Source organism: Pristiophorus japonicus, chromosome Y, assembly GCF_044704955.1.
Source record: "Pristiophorus japonicus isolate sPriJap1 chromosome Y, sPriJap1.hap1, whole genome shotgun sequence".
In the NCBI taxonomy this organism is placed as follows: Eukaryota; Metazoa; Chordata; class Chondrichthyes; family Pristiophoridae; genus Pristiophorus; species Pristiophorus japonicus.
Genome location: NC_092011.1, coordinates 28,079,729 through 28,103,384, shown reverse-complemented (window position 1 = coordinate 28,103,384; position 23,656 = coordinate 28,079,729).

Sequence of the window (23,656 nt, the reverse complement as noted above, 5' to 3'; positions counted from 1 at the left end):
TATATCCGCATCTCACCATTGTGTGGTTAAAGATTTCTAGATCCTCATCTCACCATTCCCTGGGTTAGCATGTCTATATCCCCATCTCTCCATTATCTGAGTAATGATGTCTATATCCCCATCTCACCCCTCTCTGGGTAAAGATGTCTATATCCCCATCTCACCATTCCCTGGGTAAAGATGTGTATATCCCCATCTCACCCTTCTCTGGGTAAAGATGTCTATATCCCCATCTCACCATTTCCTAGGTAAAGATGTCTATATCCCCATCTCACCGTTCTTTGGGCAAACTTGCCTATATCCCCATCTCACCATTCCCTGGGTAAAGATATCTATATCCACATCTCACCATTCTCTGGGTAAAATTATCTATATCCCCGTCTCACAATTCTCTGGGTAAATATGTCTATATCCCAATCTCACCATTCCCTGGGTAAAGATGTCTATATCACCCTCGCACCATTCTTTGGGTAAATGTCACTATATGCCCAACTTAACATTCTCTGCTAAAGATGTCTATATCCCCTTCTCACCAATCTCTTGGTAAAGATTTCTATATATCCATTTCACCATTTTCTAGTTAAAGATGTCTATATCCCCATGTGAACATTCCCTCGGTAAAGATGTCTATATCCCCATCTCACCATTCCCTGTGTAAAGTTGTCTATATCCCCATATCACCATTCTCTGGGTAAAGATGACTATATTCCCATCTCACCGTTCCCTGGTAAAGATATCTATATCCCCGTCTCACCATTCTCTGGGTAAAGATGTCTATTTCCCCATATCATCATTCCCTGGGGAAATATGTCTATATCCCCATCTCACCATTCCCTGGGTAAAGATGTCAATATCCCAAACTAACCATTCTCTGTGTAAAGATGTCTATATCCCCATCTCATCCCTCTCTGGGTAAAGATGTCTATATCGGCATCTCACCATTCTCTGGGTAAAGATTTCTAGATCCCTATCTCATCATTCCCTGGTTAAAGATGTCTTTATCCCCATCTCACCCCTCTCAGTGTAAAGATGTCTATATCCCCATTTCACCATTCTCTGGGTAAAGATATATATATCCCCATATCAGCATTCTCTGGGTAAAGCTGTCTATAGCCCCATTTCATCATTCCCTGAATAAAGATGTCTATATCCCTATGTCATACCTCTCTGGGTAAAGATGTCTATATCCACATCTCTCCATTTTCTAGGTAAAGATGTCGATATCCACATCTCACCGGTCTGTGGGTAAAGATGTGTATAACCCGATCTCATGCCTCTCTGCTAACGATGTCTATACTCCAATTCACCATTCCCTGGGTAAAGATGACTATAGCCCCATTTCATCATTCCCTGGCTAAAGATGTTTATATCCCCATCTCACCCTTCTCAGGGTAAAGATGTCTATATCCCAAGTTCAAATTCTCTCGGTAAAGATATCTATATCCCCATATCACCATTCTCTGGATAAAGATGTCTATATCCCCATCTCACCATTCCCTGGGTTAAGATGTCTATATCCGCATCTCACCACTCCCTGGGAAAAGATGTATATATCCCCATCTCATCATTCCCTGGTTAAAGATGTCTATATCCCCACCTCACCATTCTCTGGGTAAAGATGTCTATCTCCCCATCTCTTTATTCCCTGGGTAAAGATGTCTCTGTCCCCATCTCACCATTCCCTGGGTAAAGATGTCAATATCCCAAACTCACCATTCTCTGGGTAAAGATGTCTATATCCACATCTCTCCATTTTCTGGGTAAAGTTGTCTATATCCCCATCTCACCCCTCTGTGGGTAAATATTTGTATATCCCCATCTCACGCCTCTCTGGTAAAGATGTCAATACCCTAATTCACCATTCCCTGGGTAAAGATGTCTATATCCCCTTCTCAGTCTTCTCTGGCTAAAGATGTCTATATCCCCATATCAACATTCTCTGGATAAAGATGTCTATATCCACATCTCACTATTACCCGGGTTAAGATGTCTATATCCGCATCTCACCACTCCCTGGGTAAAGATGTCTATATCCCCATCTCACCATTACCTGGGTCTTACTCCTCTCTGGGTAAATATGTCTATATATCCAACTCACCATTCTTTGGGTAAAGATGTCTATATCCCCATCTCACAATTCTCTGCGTAAGGATGTCTATATCCCCATCTCACAATTCTCGTGGTAAAGAAATGTATATCCCCTTCTCAGGCCTCTCTGGGTAAAGATGTCTATATCCCCATCTCACCCCTCTCTGGGTAAAGATGTCTATATCCCAATCTCACCGCTCTCTGGGTAAAGATGTCTATATCCGCATGATACCGTTCCCTGGGTAATGATTTCTAGATCCCCATCTCACCATTCCCTGGGTTAGGATGTCTATATCCCCATCTCTCCATTATCTCTCCATTATCTGAGTAATGATGTCTATATCCCCATCTCACCCTCTCTGGGTAAAGATGTCTATATCCCCTTCTCACCATTCCCTGCGTAAAGATGTCTATATCCCCATCTCACCATTGCCCGAGTAAAGCTCTCTATAACCCCATCTCACCCCTCTCAGGGTAAAGATGTCTATATCCGCATCTCACCATTCTGTGGTTAAAGATTTCTAGATCCCCATCTCACCATTCCCTGGGTTAGGATGTCTATATCCCCATCTCTCCATTATCTGAGTAATGATGTCTATGTCCCCATCTCACCCCTCTCTGGTTTAAGATTTCTTGATCCCCATCTCACCATTCCCTGGGTAAAGATGTCAATATCCCTACCTCACCATTCGCTGGGTAAAGATGTTTATATCACCATCGCACCTCTCTCTCGGTAAAGATGTCTATACCCCAATTTCACTATTCTCTGGGTAAAGATATCAATATCCCCATATCACCATTCTCTGGATAAAGATGTCTATAGCCCCATTTCATCATTCCCTGGGTAAAGATGTCTATATCCCCAGCTCACCATTCTCTGGGTAAAGATGTCTATCTCCCGATATCACAATTCCCTGGTTAAATATGTATATTTCCCCATCTCACCATTCCCTTGGTAATGATGTCGATATCCCCATCTCACCATTCCCTGGGTAAAGATGTCTATACCCTCATCTCACCATTCCCTGGGTATAGATGTCTATATCATCTCAACCCTCTATGGATAAAGATGTCTATATTCCCATCTCACCATTCCCTGTGTAAAGATGACTATATCACCATCTCACCATTGCCTGAGTAAAGATGTTTAAATCCCCATCTCACCATTCCCTGGGTTAAGATGTCTATATCCCCATCTCACCATTCCCTGGGTAAAGATGACAATATCGCAACCTCACCATTGTCTGGGTAAAGATGTCTATATCCCCATCTCACCCCTCTCAGTGTAAAGATGTCTATATCCGCATCTCACCAATCCCTGGGTAAAGTTGTCGAAATCCCAATCTCACCAATCCCTGGTTAAAGATGTCTTTATCCCCATCCCCCCCTCTCAGGGTAAAGATGTCTATATCCCCATTTCACCATTCTCTAGTTAAAGATATCTATATCTCCATATCACCATTCTCTGGGTAAAGCTGTCTATAGCCCCATTTCATCATTCCCTGGATAATGATGTATATATCCGTTACTCATCCCTCTCTGGGAAAAGATGTCTATATCCCTATCAAAGCCTTCTCTGGCTAAATATGTCTATATCCCCATATCACCATTCTCTGGATAAAGATGTCTATATCCCCATCTCACCATTACCCGGGTTAAGATGTCTATATCCGCATCTCACCATTACCTGGGTTAAGATGTCTATACCCCCATCACACCATTCCCTGGGTAAAGATGTCTATATCCCGTTCTTACTCCTCTCTGGGTAAATATATCTATATATCCAACTCACCATTCCCTGGGTAAAGATGTCTATATCCTCCTCTCACAATTCTCTGCGTAAGGATGTCTATATCCCCATCTAACAATTTTCTGGTGAAGAAATGTATATCCCCAACTCAGGCCTCTCTGGGTAAAGATGTCTATATCCCCATCTCACCCCTCTCTGGCAAAGATGTCTATATCCCTTCTCACCCCTCTCTTGTTAAATATGTCTATATCTCCATCTCAACCGTCTCTGGGTAAAGATGTCTATGTCCGCATGACACCATTCCCTAGGTAAAGATTTCTATATCACCATCTCACCATTGCCTGAGTAAAGACGTCTATTTCACCATCTAACCATTCCCTGAGTAAAGATGACAATATCACCATCTCACCATTGCCTGAGTAAAGAAGGCTATATCCCCATCTCACCATTCCCTGGGTAAAGATGTCTATATCCGCATCTCAGCATTCCCTGGATAAAGATGTCAATATCCCAACCTCACCATTCTCTGGCTTTAGATGTATATTTCCCCAACTCACCCCTCTCAGGGTAAAGATGTCTATATCCCCATCTCACCATTCCCTGGGTAAAGATGTCTATATCCCCATCTCACCATCATCTGGGTATAGATGTCTATATCCCCATCTCAACCCTCTCAGGGTAAAGATGTTTATATCCCCATCTCACCATTCCCTGGTTTAAGATGTCTATATCCCCATCTCACCATTCCCTGGGTAAAGATGACAATATCGCCACCTTACCATTGTCTGGGTATAGATGTCTATATCCCCATTTCACCCCTCTCAGGGTAAAGATGTCTATATCCGCATCTCACCACTCCCTGAGTAAGTTGTCCAAATCCGAATCTCATCATTCCCTGGTTAAAGATGTATTTATCCCCATACCCCCTCTCAGGGTAATGATGTCTATATCCCCATTTCACTATTCTCTGGGTAAATATATCTATATCTCCATATCACCATCCTCTGGGTAAAGCTGTCTATAGCCCCATTTCATCATTCCCTGGATAAAGATGTATATATCCCTTACTCATCCCTCTCCGGGTAAAGATGTCTATTTCCCCATTCACCATTCTCTGGGTAAAGATATCAATATCCCCATATCAACATTCTCTGGGTAAAGATGTCTATAGCCCCATTTTATCATTCCCTGGGTAAAGATGTCTATATCCCCACCTCACCATTCTCTGGGTAAAGATGTCTATCTCCCGATCTCACCATTCCCTGGGTAAAGATGTCTATTTCCCCATCTCACCATTCCCTGAGTAAAGATGTCTATATCCCCATCTCACCATTCCCTGGGTAAAGATGTCTATATCCTCATCTCACCATTCCCTGAGTATAGATGTCTATATACCCATCTCACCCCTCTCTGGGTAAAGGTGTCTATATCTCCATCTCACCATTCCCTGGATAAAGATGTCTATATCCCCATCTCACCATTCCCTGGGTAAAGATGACTATATCACCATCTCACCATTCCCTGGGTAAATATGTCAATATCGCAACCTCACCATTGTCTGGGTAAAAATGTCTATTTCCCATCTCACCCCTCTCAGGGTAAAGATGTCTATATCCCCATCTCACCATTCCCTGGGTAAAATGTCAATATCCGAATCTCACCACTCCCTGGGTAAAGTTGTCTATATCCCAATCTCATCATTCCCTGCTTAAAGATGTCTTTATCCCCATCCCCCCTCTCAGGGTAAAGATGTCTATATCCCCATTTCAGCATTCTCTGGGTAAAGATATATATATCCCCATATCACCATTCTCTGGGTAAAGCTGTCTATACACCCATTTCATCATTCCCTGGATAAAGATGTCTATTTCCGTAACTCATCCCTCTCTGGGTAAAGATGTCTATATCAACATCTCTCCATTTTCTGGGTAAAGTTGTCTATATCCCCATCTCACCCCTCTGTGGGTAAAGATTTCTATATCCCCATCTCACGCCTCTCTGGTAAAGATGTCAATTTCCCAATTCACCATTCCCTGGGTAAAGATGTCTAGATCCCCATCTCAGCCTTCTCTGGCTAAAGATGTCTATATCGCCATCTCACCCCTCTCTGAGTAAAGATGTGTATATCCCCATCTCACCATTCTCTGCGTAAAGATGTCTATATCCCCATATCACCATTCTCTGGATAGAGATGTCTATATCCTCATCTCACCATTCCCTGGGTTAAGATGTCTATACCCCCATCACACCATTCCCTGGGTAAAGATGTCTAAATCCCCATCTCACCATTCCCTGGATAAAGATGTCAATATCCCAATCTCACCATTCTGTGGGTATCGATGCTATATCCCCATCTCACCCTTCTCAGGGTAAAGATGTCTATATCCGCATCTCACCATTGTGTGGTTAAAGATTTCTAGATCCTCATCTCACCATTCCCTGGGTTAGCATGTCTATATCCCCATCTCTCCATTATCTGAGTAATGATGTCTATATCCTCATCTCACCCCTCTCTGGGTAAAGATGTATATATCCCCATCTCACCATTCCCTGCGTAAAGATGTCTATATCCCCATCTCACCATTCCCTGGGTAAAGATGTGTATATCCCCATCTCACCCTTCTCTGGGTAAAGATGTCTATATCCCCATCTCACCATTTCCTAGGTAAAGATGTCTATATCCCCATCTCACGTTCTCTGGGCAAACTTGCCTATATCCCCATCTCACCATTCCCTGGGTAAAGATGTCTACATCCCCATTTCACCATTCTCTGGGTAAAGATATCTATATCCCCATATCACCATTCTCTGGGTAAAGTTGGCTATAGCTCCATCTCATCATTCCCTGGGTAAAGATGTCTATATCCCTATCTCATCCCTCTCTGGGTAAAGATGTCTATATCCACATCTCTCCATTCTCTGGGTAAAGATGTCTATATCCCCATCTCACCCCTCTGTGGGTAGCGATGTGTATATGCCCATCTCACGACTCTCTGGTAAAGATATCTATCCCCCCATCTCAACATTCCCTGGGTAAAGATTTCTATATCCCTATCTCACCCCTCTCTGGGTAAGGATGTCTATATCCCCATCTCATCATTCTCTGCGTAAGGATGTCTATATCCCCATCTCACAATTCTCTGGGTAAAGAAATGTATGTCCCCATCTCAGGCCTCTCTGGGTAAAGATGTCTATATCCCCATCTCACACCTCTCTGGGTAAAGCTGTCTATATCCCCATCTCACCCCTCTCTGGTTAAAGATGTCTATATCCCCATCTCAACGGTGTCTGGGTAAAGATGTCTATATCCACATGACACCATTCCCTGGGTAAAGATTACTATATCACCATCTCACCATTGCCTGAGTAAAGATGTCTATTTCACCATCTCACCATTCCCTGAGTAAAGATGTCTATATCCCCATCTCACCATTCCCTGGGTAAAGATGTCTATATCCTCATCTCACCATTCCCTGAGTATAGATGTCTATATACCCATCTCACCCCTCTCTGGGTAAAGGTGTCTATATCTCCATCTCACCATTCCCTGGATAAAGATGTCTATATCCCCATCTCACCGTTCTCTGGGCAAACTTGCCTATATCCCCATCTCACCATTCCCTGGGTAAAGATATCTATATCCACATCTCACCATTCTCTGGGTAAAATTATCTATATCCCCGTCTCACCATTCTCTGGGTAAATATGTCTATATCCCCATCTTACCATTCCCTGGTTAAAGATGTCTTTATCCCAATCTCACCCCTCTCCGGGTAAAGATGTCTACATCCCCATTTCACCATTCTCTGGGTAAAGATATCTATATCCCCATATCACCATTCTCTGGGTAAAGTTGGCTATAGCTCCATCTCATCATTCCCTGGGTAAAGATATCTATATCCCTATCTCATCCCTCTCTGGGTAAAGATGTCTATATCCACATCTCTCCATTCTCTGGGTAAAGATGTCTATATCCCCATCTCACCCCTCTGTGGGTAGCGATGTGTATATGCCCATCTCACGACTCTCTGGTAAAGATATCTATCCCCCCATCTCAACATTCCCTGGGTAAAGATGTCTATATCCCTATCTCACCCCTCTCTGGGTAAGGATGTCTATATCCCCATCTCATCATTCTCTGCATAAGGATGTCTATATCCCCATCTCACAATTCTCTGGGTAAAGAAATGTATGTCCCCAACTCAGGCCTCTCTGGGTAAAGATGTCTATATCCCCATCTCACACCTCTCTGGGTAAAGCTGTCTATATCCCCATCTCACCCCTCTCTGGTTAAAGATGTCTATATCCCCATCTCAACCGTGTCTGGGTAAAGATGTCTATATCCACATGACACCATTCCCTGGGTAAAGATTACTATATCACCATCTCACCATTGCCTGAGTAAAGATGTCTATTTCACCATCTCACCATTCCCTGAGTAAAGATGTCTATATCCCCATCTCACCATTCCCTGGGTAAAGATGTCTATATCCTCATCTCACCATTCCCTGAGTATAGATGTCTATATACCCATCTCACCCCTCTCTGGGTAAAGCTGTCTATATCCCCATCTCACCCCTCTCTGGTTAAAGATGTCTATATCCCCATCTCAACCGTGTCTGGGTAAAGATGTCTATATCCACATGACACCATTCCCTGGGTAAAGATTACTATATCACCATCTCACCATTGCCTGAGTAAAGATGTCGATTTCACCATCTCACCATTCCCTGAGTAAAGATGACTATTTCACCATCTCACCATTGCCTGAGTAAAGATGTCTATATCCCAATCTCACCATTCCCTGGGTAAAGATGTCTATATCCCCATCTCACCATTCCCTGGATAACGATGTCAATATCCCAACCTCAACATTCTCTGGGTAAAGATGTCTATATCCCCATCTCACCCCTCTCAGGGTAAAGATGTCTATATCCCCATGTCACCATTCTCTCGGTAAAGATGTCTATATCCCCATCTCACCAATCCCTGCGTAAAGATGTCTACATACCCATCTCACCATTCCCTGGGTAAAGATGTCTATATCCCCATGTCACCCTTCTCTGGGTAAAGATGTCCAGATCCCCATCTCACAATTTCCTAGGTAAAGATGTCTATATCCCCATCTCACCGTTCTCTGGGCAAAGATGTCTATATCCCCATCTCACCATTCTATGGGTAAAGATATCTATATCCCCATCTCACCATTCTCTGGGTAAATATGTCTATATCCCCATCTCACCATTCCCTGGGTAAAGATGTCTATATCACCCTCTCACCATTCTTTGGGTAAAGATGTCTATATCCCCAACTTGCCATTCTCTGCTAAAGATGTCTATATCCCCTTCTCACCAATCTCTGGGTAAAGATTTCTATATCCTCATTTCACAATTCCCTGGGTAAAGGTTTATATATCCCCATCTCACCATACCCTCGGTAAAGATATTTATATCCCCATCTCACCATTCTCTAGTTAAAGATGTCTATATCCCCATGTCAACATTCCCTCGGTAAAGATGTCTATATCCCCATCTCACCATTCCCATGTGTAATTATGTCTATATCCCCATCTCACCATTCTCTTGGTAAAGATGTCTATACTCCCATCTCACCCCTCTCTGGGTAATGATGTCAATATCCGCATCTAACCATTCCCTGGGTAAAGATGACTCTACCGTTATCTCACTCCACTCTGTGTAAATATGTCTATATCACCATCTCACTATTCTTGGGTAAAGGTGTCTATATCCCCATTTCACCCCTCTCTGGGTAAAGATGTATATATCCCCATCTCACCATTTTCTGGATAAAGTTGTCTATATCCCCATCTCACCATTCTCTGCGTAAGGATGTCTATATCCCCATCTCACAATTCTCTGGGTAAAGAAATGTATGTCCCCATCTCAGGCATCTCTGGGTAAAGAGGTCTATATCCCCATCTCACCCCTCTCTGGGTAAAGATGTCTATATCCCCATCTCAACCGTCTCTGTGTAAAGATGTCTATATCCCCATGACACCATTCCCTGGGTAAAGATTACTATATCACCATCTCACCATTGCCTGAGTAAAGATCTCTATTTCACCATCTCACCATTCCCTAAGTAAAGATGACTTTTTCACCATCTCACCATTGCCTGAGTAAAGATGTCTATCTCCCCATCTCACCATTCCCTGGGTAAGGATGTCTATATCCCCATCAAACCATTCCCTGGGTAAGGATGTCTATATCCCCATCTCAACATTATCTGAGTAATGATGTCTATATCCCCATCTCACCCCTCTCTGGGTAAAGATGTCTATATCCCCATCTCACCATTCCCTGCGTAAATATGTCCTTATACCCATCTCACCATTCCCTGGGTAAAGATGTCTATATCCCCGTGTCACCCTTCTCTGGGTAAAGATGTCTATATCCCCATCTCACCATTTCCTAGGTAAAGATGTCTATATCCCCATCTCACCGTTCTCTGGCCAAAGATGCCTATATCCCCATCTCACCATTCTCTGGGTAAAGATATCTATATCCCCATCTCATCATTCTCTGGGTAAATATGTCTATATCCCCATCTCACCATTCCCTGGGTAAAGATATCTATATCACCCTCTCACCATTTTTTGGGTAAAGATCTGTATATCCCCAACTTACCATTCTCTGCTAAAGTTGTCTATATCACCTTCTCACCAATGTCTGGGTAAAGATTTCTATATCCCCATTTCACAATTCCCTGGGTAAAGGTTTATATATCCCCATCTCACCATACCCTCGGTAAAGACATCTATATCCCCATCTCAACATTCTCTAGTTAAAGATGTCTATATCCCCATGTCAACATTCCCTCGGTAAAGATGTCTATATCCCCATCTCACCATTCCCATGTGTAAAGATGTCTATATCCCCATCTCACCATTCTCTTGGTAAAGATGTCTATATTCCCATCTCACCCCTCTCTGGGGAAAGATGTCAATATCCGCATCTAACCATTCCCTCGGTAAAGATGACTATACCGTTATCTCACTCCGCTCTGTGTAAATATGTCGATATCACCATCTCACCATTTCACCCCTCTCTGGGTAAAGATGATATATCCCCATCTCACCATTTTCTGGATAAAGTTTTATATATCCCCATCTCACCATTTCCTGGGTAAAGCTGTCTATATCCGCATCTCACCACTCCCTGGGTAAAGTTGTCTATAACCCAATCTCACCATTCCCTGGTTAAAGATGTCTATATCCCCACTTCACCATTCTCTGGGTAAAGATGTCTATCTACCCATATCATCATTCCCTGGGTAAAGATGTCTATATCCCCATCTCAAATTCCCTGGGTAAAGATGTCAATATCCCAAACTCACCATTCTCGTTGTAAAGATGTCTATATCCCCATCTCATCCCTCTCAGGGAAAGATGTCTATATCCGCATCTCACCATTCTCTGGGTAAAGATTTCTAGATCCCCATCTCATCATTCCCTGGTTAAAGATGTCTTTATCCCCATCACCCCTCTCAGGGTAAAGATGTCTATGTCTCCATTTCAGCATTCTCTGGGTGAAGATATCTATATACCCATATCACCATTCTCTGGGTAAAGCTGTCTATAGCCCCATTTCATCATTCCCTGGATAAGGATGTCTATATCCCTATCTCATCCCTCTCTGGGTAAAGATGTCTATATCGACATCTCTCTATTTTCTGGGTAAAGATGTCTATATCCCCATCTCACCCCTCTGTGGGTAAAGATTTGTATATCCCCATCTCACGCATCTCTGGTAAAGATGTCTATACCCCAATTCACCATTCCCTGGGTAAAGATGTCTATATCCCCATCTCATCCTTCTCTGGCTAAAGATGTCTATATCCCCATCTCACCCCTCTCTGGGTGAAGATGTGTATATCCCCATCTCACCATTCTCTACGTAAAGATGTCTATATCCCCATCTCACCATTGCCTAGCTAAAGATGTCAATATCCCTATCTCACCATTCTCTGGGTAAGATGTTTATATCCCCATTTCACCCCTCTCAGGTTAAAGATGTCTATATCCCAAGTTCACAATTCTCTGGGTAAAGATATCTATATCCCCATATCACCATTCTCTGGATAAAGATGTCTATATCCCATCTCACCATTCCCTGGGTTTTGATGTCTATATCCGCATCTCACCACTCCATGGGTAAAGATGTCTATATCCTCATCTCACCATGCCCTGGGTAAAGATGTTTATATCCCCACCTCACCATTCTCTGGGTAAAGATGTCTATCTCCCCATCTCATCATTCCCTGGGTAAAGATGTCTATGTCCCCATCTCATCATTCACTGGATAAAGATGTCAATACCCCAAACTCACCATTCTCTGCGTAAAGGTGTCTATATCCCCATCTCACGCCTCTCTGGTAAAGATGTCTATACCCCCAACTCACCATTCCCTGGATAAAGATGTCTATATCCCGATCTTACTCCTCTCTGGGTAAATATGTCTATATCCCCAACTCACCATTCCCTGGGTAAAGATGTCTATATCCCCATCTTACCATTCTCTGCGTAAGGATGTCTATATCCCCATCTCACAATTCTCTGGGTAAAGAAATGTATATCCCCATCTCAGGCCTCTCTGGGTAAAGATGTCTATATCCCCATCTCACCCCTCTCTGGGAAAATATGTCTATATCCCCATCTCACCCCTCTCTGGTTAAAGATGTCTATATCTCCATCTCAACCGTCTCTGAGTAAAGATGTCTATATCCGGATGACACCATTCCCTGGATAAAGATTAGTATATCACCATCTCATCATTGCCTGAGTAAAGATGTCTATTTCACCATCTCACCCCTCTCTGGGTAAAGATGTCTATATCCCCATCTCACCATTCCCTGCGTAAAGGTGTATATATCCCCATCTCACCATTCCCTGGGTAAAAATTTCTATATCCCCATCTCACCATTCCCTGGATAAAGATATCTATATCCCCATCTAACCATTCTCTGGGTCAAGATGTCTTTAGTCCCATCTCATCATTGCCTGGATAAAGATGCCTATATCCCCACCTCACCATTCTCTTGATAACGATGTCTATATCCCCATCTCACCCCTCTCAGGGTAAAGATGTCTATATCCCAAGTTCACAATTCTCTGGGTAAAGTTTTCTATATCCCTATATCACCATTCTCTGGATAAAGATGTCTATATCACCATCTCACCATTCCCTGGGTTAAGATGTCTATATCTGCATCTCAACACTCCATGGGTAAAGATGTCTATATCCTCATCTCACCATTCCCTGGGTAAAGATGTTTATATCACCACATCACCATTCTCTGGGTGAATATGTCTATCTCCCCATCTCATCATTCCCTGGGTAAAGATGTCTATGTCCCCATCTCATCATTCACTGGGTAAAGATGTCAATATCCCAAACTCACCATTCTCTGGGTAAAGATGTCTATATCCCCATCTCACGCCTCTCTGGTAAAGATGTCTATACCCCCATCTCACCATTCCCTGGATAAAGATGTCTATATCCCGATCTTACTCCTCTCTGGGTAAATATGTCTATATCCCCAACTCACCATTCCCTGGGTAAAGATGTCTATATCCCCATCTCACAATTCTTTGGGTAAAGAAATGTATATCCCCATCTCAGGCCTCTCTGGGTAAAGATGTCTATATCCCCACCTCACCCCTCTCTGGGAAAATATGTCTATATCCGCATCTCACCATTCTGTGGTTAAAGATTTGTAGATCCCCATCTCACCATTCGCTGGTTTAGGATGTCTATATCCCCATCTAACCATTATCTGAGTAATGATGTCTATATCCCCATCTCACCCCTCTCTGGGTAAAGATGTCTATATCCCCATCTCACCATTCCCTGCGTAAAGGTGTCTATATCCCCATCTCACCATTCCCTGCGTAAAAATGTCTATATCCGCATCTCACCATTCCCTGGATAAAGATATCTATATCCCGATCTCACCATTCTCTGGGTAAATATGTCTTTAGTCCCATCTCATCATTGCCTGGATAAAGATGTCTATATCCCCATCTCACCATTCTATTGGTAACGATGTCTATATCCCCATCTCACGATACCCTGGGTAAAGATGTCTATATCCCCATCTCACCCCTCTCTGGGTAAAGATGTGTATGTCCCCATCTCACCATTCTCTGCGTAAAGATGTCTATAACCCCCTCTCACCATGCCCTGGGTAAAGATATCAATATCCCTATCTCACCATTCTCTGGGTAAAGATGTTTATATCCCCATCTCACCCCTCTCAGGGTAAAAATGACTATATCCCAAGTTCACAATTCTCTGGGTAAAGATATCTATATCCCCATATCACCATTCGCTGGATAAAGATGTCTATATCCCCATCTCACCATTCCCTGGGTTAAGATGTCTATATCCGCATCTCACCACTCCTTGGGTAAAGATGTCTATATCTTCATCTCACCATGCCCTGGGTAAAGATGTTTATATCCCCACCTCACCATTCTCTGGGTAAAGATGTCTATCTCCCCATCTCATCATTCCGTGGGTAAAGATGACTATGTCCCCATCTCATCATTCACTGGGTAAAGATGTCAATATCCCAAACTCACCATTCTCTGGGTAAAGATGTCTATATCCCCATCTCATGCCTCTCTGGTAAAGATGTCTATACCCCCAACTCACCATTCCCTGGATAAAGATGTCTATATCCCGATCTTACTCCTCTCTGGGTAAATATGTCTATATCCCCAACTCACCGTTCCCTGGGTAAAGATATCTATATCCCCATTAAACCATTCTCTGCGTAAGGATGTCTATATCCCCATCTCACAATTCTCTGGGTAAAGAAATGTATATCCCCATCTCAGGCCTCTCTGGGTAAAGATGTCTATATCCGCATCTCACCATTCTCTGGGTAAAGATTTCTAGATCCCCATCTCATCATTCCCTGGTTAAAGATGTCTTTATCCCCATCACCCCTCTCAGGGTAAAGATGTCTATGTCTCCATTTCAGCATTCTCTGGGTGAAGATATCTATATACCCATATCACCATTCTCTGGGTAAAGCTGTCTATAGCCCCATTTCATCATTCCCTGGATAAGGATGTCTATATCCCTATCTCATCCCTCTCTGGGTAAAGATGTCTATATCGACATCTCTCTATTTTCTGGGTAAAGATGTCTATATCCCCATCTCACCCCTCTGTGGGTAAAGATTTGTATATCCCCATCTCACGCATCTCTGGTAAAGATGTCTATACCCCAATTCAGCATTCCCTGGGTAAAGATGTCTATATCCCCATCTCATCCTTCTCTGGCTAAAGATGTCTATATCCCCATCTCACCCCTCTCTGGGTGAAGATGTGTATATCCCCATCTCACCATTCTCTACGTAAAGATGTCTATATCCCCATCTCACCATTGCCTAGGTAAAGATGTCAATATCCCTATCTCACCATTCTCTGGGTAAGATGTTTATATCCCCATTTCACCCCTCTCAGGTTAAAGATGTCTATATCCCAAGTTCACAATTCTCTGGGTAAAGATATCTATATCCATATCACCATTCTCTGGATAAAGATGTCTATATCCCATCTCACCATTCCCTGGGTTTTGATGTCTATATCCGCATCTCACCACTCCATGGGTAAAGATGTCTATATCCTCATCTCACCATGCCCTGGGTAAAGATGTTTATATCCCCACCTCACCATTCTCTGGGTAATGATGTCTATCTCCCCATCTCATCATTCCCTGGGTAAAGATGTCTATGTCCCCATCTCATCATTCACTGGGTAAAGATGTCAATACCCCAAACTCACCATTCTCTGCGTAAAGGTGTCTATATCTCCATCTTAAGCCTCTCTGGTAAAGATGTCTATAGCCCCAACTCACCATTCCCTGGATAAAGATGTCTATATCCCGATCTTACTCCTCTCTGGGTAAATATGTCTATATCCCCAACTCACCATTCCCTGGGTAAAGATGTCTATATCCCCATCTTACCATTCTCTGCGTAAGGATGTCTATATCCCCATCTCACAATTCTCTGGGTAAAGAAATGTATATCCCCATCTCAGGCCTCTCTGGGTAAAGATGTCTATATCCCCATCTCACCCCTCTCTGGGAAAATATGTCTATATCCCCATCTCACCCCTCTCTGGTTAAAGATGTCTATATCTCCATCTCAACCGTCTCTGAGTAAAGATGTCTATATCCGGATGACACCATTCCCTGGATAAAGATTACTATATCACCATCTCATCATTGCCTGAGTAAAGATGTCTATTTCACCATCTCACCATTCCCTGAGTAAAGATGACTATGTTACCATCTCACCATTGCCTGAGTAAGATGCCTATATCCCCATCTCACCATTACCTGGGTAAAGATGTCTATATCCCCATCTCACCATTCCCTGGATAAAGATGTCAATATCCCAACCTCACCATTTTCTCGGTAAAGATGTCTATATCCACATCTCACCCCTCTCAGGTAAAGATGTCTATATCAGCATCTCACCATTCTGTGGTTAAAGATTTGTAGATCCCCATCTCACCATTCCCTGGTTTAGGATGTCTATATCCCCATTTCACCATTATCTGAGTAATGATGTCTATATCCCCATCTCACCCCTCTCTGGTTAAAGATGTCTATATCCCCATCTCACCATTCCCTGCGTAAAGGTGTCTATATCCCCATCTCACCATTCCCTGGGTAAAAATGTCTATATCCCCATCTCACCATTCCCTGGATAAAGATATCTATATCCCCATCTAACCATTCTCTGGGTCAAGATGGCTTTAGTCCCATCTCATCATTGCCTGGATAAAGATGCCTATATCCCCATCTCACCATTCTCTTGATAACGATGTCTATATCCCCATCTCACCCCTCTCAGGGTAAAGATGTATATATCCCAAGTTCACAATTCTCTGGGTAAAGTTTCTATATCCCTATATCACCATTCTCTGGATAAAGATGTCTATATCACCATCTCACCATTCCCTGGGTTAAGATGTCTATATCTGCATCTCAACACTCCATGGGTAAAGATGTCTATATCCTCATCTCACCATTCCCTGCGTAAAGATGTTTATTTCACCACCTCACCATTCTCTGGGTAAAGATGTCTATCTCCCCATCTCATCATTCCCTGGGTAAATATGTCTATGTCCCCATCTCATCATTCACTGGGTAAAGATGTAAATATCCCAAACTCACCATTCTCTGGGTAAAGATGTCTATATCCCCATCTCACGCCTCTCTGGTAAAGATGTCTATACTCCCATCTCACCATTCCCTGGATAAAGATGTCTATATCCCGATCTTACTCCTCTCTGGGTAAATATGTCTATATCCCCAACTCAACGTTCCCTGGGTAAAGATATCTATATCCCCATTAAACCATTCTCTGCGTAAGGATGTCTATATCCCCATCTCACAATTCTCTGGGTAAAGAAATGTATATCCCCATCTCAGGCCTCTCTGGGTAAAGATGTCTATATCCGCATCTCACCATTCTCTGGGTAAAGATTTCTAGATCCCCATCTCATCATTCCCTGGTTAAAGATGTCTTTATCCCCAACACCCCTCTCAGGGTAAAGATGTCTATGTCCCCATCTCATCCCTCTCTGGGTAAAGATGTCTATTTCGACATCTCTCTATTTTCTGGGTAAAGATGTCTATATCCCCATCTCACCCCTCTGTGGGTAAAGATTTGTATATCCCCATCTCACGCATCTCTGGTAAAGATGTCTATACCCCAATTCAGCATTCCCTGGGTAAAGATGTCTATATCCCCATCTCATCCTTCTCTGGCTAAAGATGTCTATATCCCCATCTCACCCCTCTCTGGGTGAAGATGTGTATATCCCCATCTCACCATTCTCTACGTAAAGATGTCTATATCCCCATCTCACCATTGCCTAGGTAAAGATGTCAATATCCCTATCTCACCATTCTCTGGGTAAGATGTTTATATCCCCATTTCACCCCTCTCAGGTTAAAGATGTCTATATCCCAAGTTCACAATTCTCTGGGTAAAGATATCTATATCCCCATATCACCATTCTCTGGATAAAGATGTCTATATCCCATCTCACCATTCCCTGGGTTTTGATGTCTATATCCGCATCTCACCACTCCATGGGTAAAGATGTCTATATCCTCATCTCACCATGCCCTGGGTAAAGATGTTTATATCCCCACCTCACCATTCTCTGTGTAATGATGTCTATCTCCCCATCTCATCATTCCCTGGGTAAAGATGTCTATGTCCCCATCTCATCATTCACTGGGTAAAGATGTCAATACCCCAAACTCACCATTCTCTGCGTAAAGGTGTCTATATCCCCATCTCAAGCCTCTCTGGTAAAGATGACTATACCCCCAACTCACCATTCCCTGGATAAAGATGTCTATATCCCGATCTTACTCCTCTCTGGGTAAAGATGTCTATATCCCCATCTCACCATTCCCTGCGTAAAGGTGTCTATATCCCCATCTCACCATTCCCTGGGTAAAAATGTCTATATCCCCATCTCACCATTCCCTGGATAAAGATATCTATATCCCCATCTAACCATTCTCTGGGTCAAGATGTCTTTAGTCCCATCTCATCATTGCCTGGATAAAGATGCCTATATCCCCATCTCACCATTCTCTTGATAACGATGTCTATATCCCCATCTCACCCCTCTCAGGGTAAAGATGTCTATATCCCAAGTTCACAATTCTCTGGGTAAAGATTTCTATATCCCTATATCACCATTCGCTGGATAAAGATGTCTATATCACAATCTCACCATTCCCTGGTTTAAGATGTCTATATCTGCATCTCAACACTCCATGGGTAAAGATGTCTATATCCTCATCTCACCATTCCCTGCGTAAAGATGTTTATATCACCACCTCACCATTCTCTGGGTAAAGATGTCTATCTCCCCATCTCATCATTCCCTGGGTAAAGATGTATATGTCCCCATCTCATCATTCACTGGGTAAAGATGTCAATATCCCAAACTCACCTTTCTCTGGGTAAAGATGTCTATATCCCCATCTCACGCCTCTCTGGTAAAGATGTCTATACCCCCATCTCAACATTCCCTGGATAAAGATGTCTATATCCCGATCTTACTCCTCTCTGGGTAAATATGTCTATATCCCCAACTCACCATTCCCTGGGTAAAGATGTCTATATCCCCATATCACCATTCTCTGCGTAAGGATGTCTATATCCCCATCTCACAATTCTTTGGGTAAAGAAATGTATATCCCCATCTCAGGCCTCTCTGGGTAAAGATGTCTATATCCCCATCTCACCCCTCTCTGGGAAAATATGTCTATATCCGCATCTCACCATTCTGTGGTTAAAGATTTGTAGATCCCCATCTCACCATTCCCTGGTTTAGGATGTCTATATCCCCATCTCACCATTATCTGAGTAATGATGTCTATATCCCCATCTCACTCCTCTCTGGGTAAAGATGTCTATATCCCCATCTCATAATTCCCTGCGTAAAGGTGTCTATATCCCCATCTCACCATTCCCTGCGTAAAAATGTCTATATCGCCATCTCACCATTCCCTGGATAAAGATATCTATATGCCCATCTCACCATTCTCTGGGTAAAGATGTCTTTAGTCCCATCTCATCGTTGCCTGGATAAAGATGTCTATATCCCCATCTCACCATTCTATTGGTAACGATGTCTATATCCCCATCTCATGCCTCTCTGGTAAAGATGTCTATACCCCCAACTCACCATTCCCTGGATAAAGATGTCTATATCCCGATCTTACTCCTCTCTGGGTAAATATGTCTATATCCCCAACTCACCATTCCCTGGGTAAAGATATCTATATCCCCATTAAAGCATTCACTGCGTAAGGATGTCTATATCCCCATCTCACAATTCTCTGGGTAAAGAAATGTATATCCCCATCTCAGGCCTCTCTGGGTAAAGATGTCTATATCCCCATCTCACCCCTCTCTGGGAAAATATGTCTATATCCCCATCTCACCCCTCTCTGGTTAAAAATGTCTATATCTCCATCTCAACCGTCTCTGGGCAAAGATGACTATATCCGCATGACACCATTCCCTGCGTAAAGATTACTATATCACCAACTCATCATTGCCTGAGTAAACATGTCTATGTTACCATCTCACCATTGCCTGAGTAAAGATGCCTATATCCCCATCTCACCATTACCTGGGTAAAGATGTCTATATCCCCATCTCACCATTCCCTGGATAACGATGTCAATATCCCAACCTCACCATTTTCTGGTTAAAGGTATTTATATCCCCATCTCATCCCTCTCAGGTTGAAGATGTCTATATCCCCATTTCAACATTCTCTGGGTAAAGATATCTATATCCCCATATCACCATTCTCTGGGTAAAGATGTCTATATCCCCTGCTCACCATTTTCTTGGTAACAATGTCTATATCCGCATCTCACCACTCCCTGGGTAAAGATGTCTATATCTCCATCTCACCATTCTCTGGATAAAGATGTCTAAATTCCCCACCTCACCATTCTCTGGGTAAAGATGTCTATCTCCCCATCTCATCATTCCCTGGGTAAAGATGACTATATAACCATCTCACCATTGCCTAAGTAAGTATGTATATATCCCCATCTCACTATTCCCTGGGTAAGGTTGTCTATATCCCCATCTCACCATTCCCTGGGTAAAGATGTCAATATCCCAAACTCACCATTCTCTGGGCAAAGATGTCTATATCCCCATCTCACCCTCTCAGGTTAAAGATGTCTATATCATCATCTGACCATTCCCTGGGTAAAGATGACTATATCACCATCTCACCATTGCCTGAGTAAAGATGTATATATCCCCATCTCACTATTCTCTGGGTAAATCTTTCTAGATCTCTATTTCACCATTCTCGGAGTAAATATGTCTATTTCACCATCTCACCATTCCCTGAGTAAAGATGTCTACATCGCCATCTCACCATTTGCTGGTTAAAGATATCTTTATCCCCATCACACCATGCTCTTGGTAACGATGTCTATATCCGCATCTCACACTCCCTGGTTAAAAATGTCTATATGCCCATCACACCAATCCCTGGGTAAAGATGACTATATCACCATCTCACCATTGCCTGAGTAAAGATGTCTATATCCCCATCTCATCATTCTCTGGTTAAAGATCTATTTATCCCCATCTCACCAATCCCTGTGTAAAGATGTCAATATTCCTATCTCAACACTCTCTGGTTAAATAAGTTTATATCCCCATCTCACACCTCTCAGGGTGAAGATGTCTATATCCCCATTTCACAATTTTCTGGGTAAAGATATCTATATCCCCATATCACCATTCTCTGGGTAAAGATTTCTATAGCCCCATCTCATCATTCCCTAGATAAAGATGTCTATAGGCCTATCTCAACCCTCTCTGGGTACAGATGGCTATATCCACAACACTCCATTCTCTGGGTAAAGACGTCTATATCCCCATCTCACTCCTCTGTGGGTAAATATGTGTATATACCCATCTCACGCCACTCTGGTAAACATCTCTACACCCCCATATCACCATTCCCTGGGTAAAGATGTCAATATCCCAACGTCACCATTTTCTGGGTAAAGATATCTATATCCCCATGTCACCCCTCTCTGCGTAAAGATGTCTATATCCGCATCTCACCATTCTCTGGGTAAAGACTTCTAGATCCCCATCTCAACATTCCCTGAATAAAGATGTCTATTTCACCATCTCACCATTGCTTGAATAAAGATGTCTATATCCCCATCTCACCATTCCCTGGTTAAAGATGTTTTTATCCCCATCTCACCATTCCCTGAGTAAAGATGTCTATTTTACCATCTCAGCATTGCCTGAATAAAGATGTCTATATCCCCATCTCAACATTCCCTGGTTAAAGATGTCTTTATCCCCATCTCACCATTCCCTTGGTAAAAATGTCAATATCCCAACTTCACCATTCTCTGGGTAGAAATGTCAATATCCCAACTTCACCATTCTCTGGGTAAATATGTCTACATCCCTATCTCACCCCTCTCAGGGGAAGATGTCCATATCTGCATCTCACCATTCTCAGGGTAAAGATTTCTAGATCCCCATCTCACCATTCCCTGAGTAAAGATGTCTATTTCACCATCTCACCATTGCATGAGTAAAGATGTCTATATCCCCATCTCACCATTCCCCGGTTAAAGATGTCTTTATACCCATCTCACCATTCCCTGGGTAAAGATGTCAATATCCCTATCTCACCATTCTCTGGGTAAAGATGTTTAAATCCCCATCTCATCCCTCTCAGGGTAAAGATGTCTATATCCCAATTTCACCATTCTCTGGGTAAAGATATCTATATCCCCATATCACCATTCTCTGGGTAAAGATGTATTTAGCCCCATCTCATCATTCTCTGGATAAAGATGTCTATATCCCCATCTCACCATTCACTTGGTAACGATGTCTATCTCCCCATCTCATCATTCCCTGGGTAAAGATGTCTATATCCCCATCAAACCATTCCCTGGGTAAAGATGTCAATATCCCAACCTCAGCATTCTCTGGGTAAAGATATCTATATCCCCATCTCACCTCTCTCAGGTAAAGATGTCTATATCCGCATCTCACCATTCTCTGGGTAAAGATTTCTAGATCCACATCTCACCATTCCCTGAGTAAAGATATCTTATTCACCATCTCACCATTGCTTGAGTAAAGATGTCTATATCCCCTTCTCACCATTTCCTGGTTAAAGATGTCTTTATCACCATCTCACCATTCCCTGAGTAAAGATGTCTATTTCACCATCTCACCATTGTCTGAATAAAGATGTCTATATCCCTATCTCACCATTCCCTGGTTAAAGATGTCTTTATCCCCATCTCACCATTCCCTGGGTTAAGATGTCAATATCCCTATCTCACCATTCTCTGGGTAAAGATATTTATATCCCCATCTCACCCTTCTCAGGTTGGAGATATCTATATCCACATTTCACCATTCTCTGGGTAAATATATATATATCCCCATATCACCATTCTCTGGGATAAAGATGTCTATAGCCCCATCTCATCATTCCCTGGATAAAGATGTCTATAACACTATCTCAACTCTCTCTGGGTACAGATGTCTATATCCACATCTCTCCATTCTCTGGGTGAAGATATCTTTATCCCCATCTCACCATTCCCTTGGTAACGATGTCTATATCCGAATCTCACCACTCCCTGGGTAATGATGTCTATATCCCCATCTCTCCATTCCCTGCGTAAAGATGACTGTAACACCATCTCACCATTGCCTGAGTAAAGATGTCTATATCCCTATCTCACCATTCCCTGGGTAAAGATGTCTATATCCCCATCTCACCATTCCCTGAGTAAAGATGTCTACTTCACCATCTCACCATTGCCTAGGTAAAGACGTCTATATCTCCATCTCACCATTCTCTGGTTAAAGATGTCTTTATCCCCATCTCACCATTACCTTTGTAAATATGTCAATATCCCTATCTCACCATTCTCTGGGTAAAGAAGTTTATATCCTCATCTCACCTCTCTCAAGGTGAAGATGTCTATATCCCCATTTCACCATTCTCTGTGCAAAGATATCTATATCCCCATACCACCATTCTCTGGGTAAAGATGTCTATAGCCCCATCTCATCATTCCCTGGATAAAGATGTCTATATCCCAATCTCACCCCTCTTTGTGTAAAGATGTGTATATCCCCATCTCACGCCTCTCTGGTAAAGATGTCTATACCCCCATCTCATCATTCCCTGCGTAAAGTTGTCTATATCCT